This window comes from Eupeodes corollae, chromosome 1 (genome assembly GCF_945859685.1).
Source record: "Eupeodes corollae chromosome 1, idEupCoro1.1, whole genome shotgun sequence".
NCBI lineage: Eukaryota > Metazoa > Arthropoda > Insecta > Diptera > Syrphidae > Eupeodes > Eupeodes corollae.
This window is the reverse complement of record NC_079147.1, coordinates 299,120,115-299,128,913: the sequence shown is the minus strand read 5'-3', so window position 1 is coordinate 299,128,913 and position 8,799 is coordinate 299,120,115.

Sequence of the window (8,799 nt, the reverse complement as noted above, 5' to 3'; positions counted from 1 at the left end):
ACCTGAGATTACATGCGATCAGAATGAGTAATGATGGGGATGAAGTATGAATTTAATCCCTTTTTGTATGACAGAGGGGTTGGATGGTTGGTTTTTGGGTTCCCCCTTTATAATGTAATACTTTAGTTTTTATGGCGGGAAATCATTTTGTAAAAAAACGATAGCCATCAAAATAAAGTGTTTAGTAGTCGGAATACACAATCCAAAAATGGGGGTAGAGTGGGGGAAGATTTTCAAGATACGTACATAAGCTACAGATACAGATATTCGGGATTTTTGGGGAAGGGGATGATGATGCTGAGTGATAATATGGAAGAATTTCGAAGCTAGATATAGGTATTTTAGTGCAGCTGCACTCTACTCCTAGGCAATTGTGAACAAGGCGCTTCACGAGCCCCTTGGGGATCTGTGCTTTTTCACCCCAAACACTTCTCCCCCCTTAAGTCATTCATAGACTTTTTGTAAATCCCTGGGTTTGATTAAATATAAAAAGTTTCATGAAAAGACAGTTGTCCGGATATTTCCTTTTCACCAACGAACGCAAGGACGACGACAGCGCCGGGCGTCAGTGGGGAATGATAATGTGTTTGCATTTGAGATTAGAGAAAAATAAAAAGAAAAGAATAAACTTGTGCAAGTTTCATTTTTATTTGTTGTCATCTGCCAAAGTGGCTGCTTAATGTCCTCAAAGTGCGTATTTTGAAATATTCCTTTCCTATGTCTTGAGTATATACCAACTCTCGTATATCCTTCAGAACTATGTACTACTGTTTTTCTGTGTGTTTTCATTTGGGATAAATTTTGAAACGATTTAATTTTATAAAGTGGAAGTGTGGTGTGGGAAGGACGAGGTGACGTTCGAGGCAGACAAATCGAGAGGTATGACTATACACAGTCCTGTTTGTTTTAGGAGCTCTGTTTGTTTGCTTTGTGAAGAAATCTACAGGAGGATTCTTGAGACATGAATTGTTGTTTATGAAAATGGTGCATATAGATTTAACAGGAGATGGGTATTTGATAAGAGACTAACAATAAGCTTTTTGAAATAAAATTGTTTGTTTTCTACTTGAGTGAATATGGTATTTTGTAAAATTGAGTGATTATTTTGGTAATGTTGTTTGTTAAAATGTTTATGGAAGAAGAATTTTGATTTTGATTTAACGAATATGTTTCGTAAGAATTGGAAGAAGTTGAGTGCACTTGATTCGGTTCAGGATCATTGGTGATTTTATATAAATCTAAAATGTTATTAAATGTCTTATTCTTTATATTATGAACATTTACTTAGAGACAAAATATGCAATTTAATTGTTTTAAGAGAATTAGACAAATAATGGGCTGAATTTCTGTAAACTAAGATCTAAAAAGTTTACAATCTTAAAAACCTAGTATCTCGGAAACCTAAACTCTCTAATGCTTAATATACTGAAGACCCAAAATCCAAACAAAAAATCTCGAAACTGTGCCAACTTAGAAAGGTGTTTTGCGTTGACTCGTATTCAAAAGAGCCTTGGGTTTTTCTGATTTTGAAATTTGGAGATTAAGTTTTTTTGTTGTAGTCGTTTAAAACTTTGGGTATTGTAATATATTGAGAATTTTGAATATTTTTAATGGACGACTCAGGATTCTAAGCTTTCAGATTTCAAGTTTGAAAAAATTGGATAAGAAAGAAGTTCCGAAAAGGGATGTTTAATAGAATATATGTAGCTTGTTTTTTTTGTGGAAGTTTGTTCTCATAAAAACAGTTCCCCTAAAAATGTCCATAACTCTCACAAAGTGGGTAGTAGGGACCACTTCATAAAATTCTCATTTGTCTGCCATTATCTAGAAACATGGCAAATTTATAGGAAATTTGATTTCTTGCAACAAAATTCCGCAAGTTCCCGCTAAGATTAATAGTTTGCGGGACATAAATCGTTTAAGTTTACTATATTTTCAAAATTTTGGGTTGAAAACGTATGTGAATCCAATGCTTCTCAAATTTCAAACAATAATATCTCGAAAACTTTACATTTCAACCAATACACGGACAAAAACGCTCTGGGATGGGTTTGAATTTCTAAAACCGAAATCCAGAAAACGCACAAAATCTCAACAAAAATGAGGAATTTTAGGCATAAAGGATTTTGGATTTTCAATATTTATGGGTTTCCTTTCCAGTATTTCGGTTAAGTTATAGAGATTTTGCATTTGCTGTATTTTCCTCGGGCAGAATTACTTTTTTCGGAATTTTGAAATTCCCGTATTTCGTATATTTTTGTGTTCGGAATTTTACTCTTTTAAGATTTTGAATGTTCGCATTATTTTTTTGTCTGAATTTTTAATTTTTTGGATGTTTGTTTTTGGAAATCATTTCAATTCCAATTTAAGACGAATTTTATGAAAGAATTGTTTTGTTTTTGAATAAAACCTAAGCTGAACGGGACATTTTAAATCCAAAATCTTAAAATCGAATTTACAAAACAAATGTAAAATGTTCGCAGTTATAAAATAAGAATTTCGATATTTGTCCTTTTTCTGCATGTCGTGTTATTTCTTGCTCGAAATTATGAAAGGAATTCACTTTTCAGAGTTTTCTTTTTTAAAAAAGAATTCATATTTTACTGAAATTTAAACAAAAAACTACAATAAAAACACGAAAGGAAATTTTAAAGTGTGATGAAAACTCAAGTTATAGCGTCGGATGAACGGACTGATAATGTTGAACACACCCCTCAACCGACTACGCAAAGCAGAACAGCTTTCCAATGCCCTCGCCGAAATCAAAGCTGATGTGACAGCCCTCCAGGAGATGCAATAGAATGGCGAAACAATCCGCATTAAGGCCAATTTCCACCACCTGAGCCTTATCAGCGCGGATGCCCCAACGGAAGAAAAGGATGGTAGTACCAAAGAAGAATTCTACGAGCCTATTCGCCAAAACATCTGAGCAATGTCCCAAAAACGATTTTAAAATTCTCCTGGGAGTTTTTAACGCCAAAATTGGTAAAGAAGGCATCTTTGGTAGGTCTATCGGAAGACATAGCATACATGACACCACATCTGGAAACGGACTCAGGCTTATCGACTTCCTAGCCGAGAAAAACATAGTGTTGAGTGGCACCAGATTCCCTCACCCAGATATCCACAAAGGTAGTTGGTGGTCTCCGGATGATCGAACATGCAACCAAATCGATCATGTTGCTATTGACGGAAGACACTCCTCTAGCATACTTGGCGTTCGTACGTACAGATCAGCCAACATAGATTCCGACCACTACCTAGTTGGTGCTAAACTGCGCGTAAGAATATCCATGGAACCTCTTAGGCGAACAACAACCTAAAGGAGAATATTCAACATTGGAAGACTGCAGCAGGAGGATACCGCCAATGCTTTTGCCGACCGAGTATCCCTAGAGCTTGCGAGAAATTATCACAGTGTAGTTCAGTACTTATTTTATTGCTAATGCCCACTTCTAGAGAAGTGAGTTCAAACTAGCCATCACCAGGTTGAAGTCGAACAAAGCGGCTGGTGATGATGCATGCACCAGCTAGTTACTAAAATTTGGTCGGAAGAAAGCATGGCCGAAGAGTGAAACTTAAGCACCATCTGCCCGATCCATAAAAAAGGTGACCGCCTTCTTGCACCAACTACAGAGGCATTAGCCTTTTAAACATAGCGTACAAGATCTTGTCCAGCGTATTATCGTTCCCATAAGCCGTTTACTGACAAACTAATTAGATCCTACCAGTGTGGCTTCAGGCCTGCAAAATCAGCCATCGACCGAATTTTCACTCTACGCCAAATCCTGGAAAAGACTCAAGAACATAACATTGAAACACACCATCTTTTCATAAACTTTATCAACTTTAAAGCAGCTTATGACAGTGTAGACAGGAACGAACCGTGCATGTTGAGTTTTGGTATCCCTACCAAACTGATACGACTTATCAGGATGACACTGGAAAATGCTCGTCAAAATTGGAAGAGACTCGACCGAAACCCTCCAAACCAACAGAGGACTTCGACAAGACGATGCGCTATCATGTAGCTGCTTCAATATTGTTCTTGAAAGAGTGGTGCGCAACACTAACGCCAATACAAGTGTCACCATCTTTCAAAAATCCACACAATATCTTGGATATGTAGATGTCATCGACATTATGGGAAGAACCAAACGAGCATTGACGAGTGCTTTTTCTAATGTCGAGTCTGAGGCGAAGAAAATGGGTCTTGACATTAACGAAGACAAAACGAAGTATTTACTGTTGTCAAATAGAGTCGATTCACGCCGTAGGCTTGGTCAATTTACAGGTACAACTTCGAGGTGGTAAACGAATTTGTTTATCTGGGCACTGCTGTTAATTCTGCAAATGGCATCAGCGCAGAGATCAAACGCAGAATTACCCTTGCTAATCGTTGTTTATTTGGCCTAAGGAAGCAATTGAGAAATAAGGCCCTATTGCGAAGTACCAAAGATACACTGTACAAAACTTAATTCATCCCAGTCTTGCTGTATGGTGCAGAAACATGGACCCTTATCCAGGCGGATGAAGGTTCTCTTGGGATCTTCGAGAGTAAGGTTCTGCGTACGATCTATGGTCCGGTTTGTGTCGACGGGCAAAGTAACATCTGGCGGAGAAGATTTAATCAGGAGCTATTCGACCTGTACAGCGACTTGCCATCTGGTCAAAAAACTGCGTGTACATTGCTTAAGATATCTAAGGCATGTCGATCGAATGAACATCGATGCTCCAGCCCGTAAGGTATTGAACGCCAAGCCTGAGGGCACAAGAAGCAAGGTCAGGTCTCATCTCCGGTGGAGTGATCAAGTTGAAGCCGAGACACACGTCAACTTGGTATTCGAAACTGGAGGCAGCAACCTAGAGATCGAGTAAGCTTGCAAAAGTTATTACTTGAAACCCAGGAGCACAATGCGCTGTAGCACCAACTCAAGTAAGTAAGTAAATGCAAATATGTAGTTTTTAAAATCAGAATGTCCAAAATGCTGAAAATATAAAATCCGGTAACCCAAAAATCCCGATTAACAAAATTATAGAAATACTCCAATGGTATTTTTACCAATATAAATTTGTTCGTTAGATTCGACACGTTGGAATTTTGAAATAAATTTTAAGCTATCGGTATTTTCAGAATTAGGGTTTCCTTTTAAAACTGTCAGCCATTTGGACTTTGGCTGTTTTTGACTTATGAGATTTCAAGTCTTATAGGATTTTGGGCATTTTGAACTTGTGTTTTCGGGATTTTCTTTTTTAGAATCTTGAGGTTTTTGGAATTTTGTGTTTTCTAGATTTTGGTTTTATGGAATCTGTCCCAGAATGCTTGGCTTTTAAAAAACTGAAAGAGACATCTAAAAGTGTAATACTATACATATGTTAACCCAGAAAAGCCAATTTTCAGGAAGAGTACGATAACTCACGTGACAAATTCTTATGATGGAATTGTATAGAACTGTTAAAATTAATCTCAAAATTAAAAATGTGGACAAAAATGAAGTAAAAAAAATAGGTTTAAAAATATCTCACACTAAAGGCAGCAAAAAAATTACACCACCACCAATTATGATCTCAGGATTTGCAATTTTTGGAGATCTTAAGAAAATAATAGAAAAATGTACTAAAAAAGCTTGCAAATACACATCGTACAACACAGACAACTGGAAAGTCACAGTCGAAGAAGCGGACGAGTACAGATCTGTCACTGAAGAACTGAGCAAACACCAAATACAATGGCACTCATATGAGAACAAAGCTACAAGGTCAATAAAAGTAGTAGCCAGAGGTCTTCATTCCTCGCGTTCTCCCTAGGAAGTAGTAGAAGATCTTGTAAAAAAAGGCTTCCAAGCCCTTGATGCAGTCAATCTATTTAAGAATGAGACAATTAAAAACTCCTCTGAAGGATCAATGACAAGTAAAAGGTTGCTGCCTTTATTTGCGAGTTTGCTTGTGTAAAGTGCGAAGGAAAACATGCAACTAAAAATTGTCCTATGAGCAAAGAACAGAAAGCAAAATGTGTGAACTGCAGCTCGCCAACTTACTGGCCTTCCGATACTAACAATATACCAGACCTTATTGACTTTTTCATAGCTAAAGGAATCAAACGAAATCATATTAGTGTGGAAGGTAATTATGACCTGTCATCAGATCATACTCCAGTGATTCTATCACTAAGTGAATCGGAAGTACTAGAAAAAAGTAATCAAAAGCTTGTTAATAAGAAAACAAACTGGAATGATTTTAGAGAAAGGCTTTTAAGTTTTATAAATTTAAGATCTCCCATGGATACAGTCGAGCAAATTAACAGGCCGCTGAAGAAAGTACTCCAACATTTTCTAATAGAAGAGAAAATGAAATAAAATATCCTTTAGAGATAAGAGAGTTGATAATAGAGAAAAGAAGAGCTCGAAGAAAATGGCAAAATAGTAGATTTCCAGATAATAAAACAACGTTTAACTGTATAAGCAACAATCTTAAAAAACAAATTTACAAATTAAAAAATGATTCACTCAGTACATTCCTAAGGAATTTAACGACTGATGCTTCAACCGATTTTTCACTATGGAAAGCAGCCAAGCGCCTGAAAAGACCGCAGTTACAAAACTCGCCCTTGAAATCTCAAGATGGGAAATGGATCGGTAACCCGAAAGAAAAAGCTAACCTTTTCGCTGAACATCTTGCGAATGTTCTTAAGCCATATTCATCAAACGCGGCTGAAAATAACTTACAGTTTGTTGATAAGATAGATGAAAGTGAAATACCAATTGTAAGACTTAAAGAAATAAAAGGTATGTGTTTACATCAACTACCTAATAAAAAATCACCAGGTTACGATCCAATTACCGCTCAGGTTATGAAAGAAATGCCATTGAAAGCCTTCATAAAACTCCAATATATAATAAATGCATGCCTTAAGCACCGGTATGTCCCGCACCATTGGAAAATTGCTCAAGTCATACCAAAGCAAGGTAAACCACCTACAGAAGTGACGGCTTACAGACCAATATCGCTTATACCAATTATGGCAAAAGTTTTTGAAAAACTGCTTCTGAAGAGACTTAGCAAAATCATAGGAGAAAGAAGGTTAATCCCAAACCATCAGTTTGGCTTTAAACATAAACATTCCACGATAGACCAAGTTCATATAATATCGGATGTAATAGAAAAAGCATTAGAAGAAAAACAAGTATGTTCAGCTATTTTCTTAGATGTTGCTCAAGCTTTTGACAAGGTTTGGCATGAGGGACTTGAGTACAAACTGCAAAGGGATCTTCTCAGGCAACATTTTGAAATATTAAAATCGTACATCTCAGACCGATTGTTTAGAGTAAAGTACGATCAAGTATACTCGGAATTGAAGAAAATAGAAGCCGGTGTACCACAAGGAAGTGTCCTAGGTCCTACCCTGTATTTACTATACACAAGGGATATTCCAGTTGGTAATCACACCATAATGGCTACTTTTGCAGAAGATACCGCAATTTTGGTACCCGAAAAACGTGTCTCTAAGGCAGCAGTAAAACTACAAAATGCCGTCGACACAGTGAGAGCTTGGACCGAAAAATGGCGTATCAAACTCAATGAAACAAAATCTTCACATATAAACTTTACAAATAAAAAGATAAACAATATTCCAATAATCATTAATAATCAAGCTGTACCTTACACCAATACGGAAAAATACCTTGGAATGACTTTGGATGCAAAGCTAAAGTGAAGAAAACAAATATCGAAATCATCCAAAAATTCCAAAATAAAGTCCTTCGTGGAATAGTTAATGCACCTTGGTACATAAGAAATACCGATCTACATCGTGACTTACAAATAGAAATGGTTACAGAAGTTGGTACAAAAATTCGCTGTATAGCACAACCAGAGACTGCAAAGTCATACTAATTCTGAAATGGAGTCCGTCTTGAATAAAAGAAACCATGCTCGGAGATTAAGAAGAACCAAGTCTCATGAGCTTATGGTCTAAAAAAACATGGGAAAGTATTAAAAGTTTAAACTTCCCCCAAAGTAATTGTACAAAATTAACAAAGAAAAATCGGAAGTCGACCCTTCAAGATTGGTCCTGATGAAGAGGTGATTTTAGTGGTTAAAAGTCCCACACTACTTGGTGTCGAATACTGCCAAGTGTCTTTTGAAGATTTCCTCCTGTCAAAAAAAAAAATTATTTGTTTTTGATCAAAAAGTGAAAACTAGATGATTTTTGTGTTCTTCATCTCGAGAAAATTAAAATTACAAAAAATTAAATTATTTTTCCCTTGCTTCGTGATAGTAGAAAATGCTTGTTTTGAACTGTTCTTAAAAGAAAACGGTTATAATAATATCTTGTCGCCTGAGTTATCGTACTCTTGCCCAATTTTCGAATTCTATTGAATTTAAGATTCTGGCCCTCTTCTACATTTTAAATTATTTTCCGCAGGAAATTGTTGACAATAGGTCAATAGTATATCTATTTGGAACGAAATGGGTTAGTTTGCAATTGACCAATATTGGAAATATTTAAGAGCTTACTTACAAAGAAAGAAAAAGAAAAAGAAATAAATTCATATAGAGTTTTATGCAGATTATTTTGTTTAAGCATCATTTTTTTCTTCAAAACGATTTTAAAACTACGCACGGTTCGATCAACAGAAAGCGGTACAAAGTCATGTTAACTTAATTTTTTTCTAAAATTGATATTAAGTACATGAATTCCGACAACCTCGGGCTTAATCGATTTTTCGATTGATGGTGTTGCGGTAAAATTTACCACAACAAGTTTCACTCACCTACTCTATATCCCGTTCCCTTTTA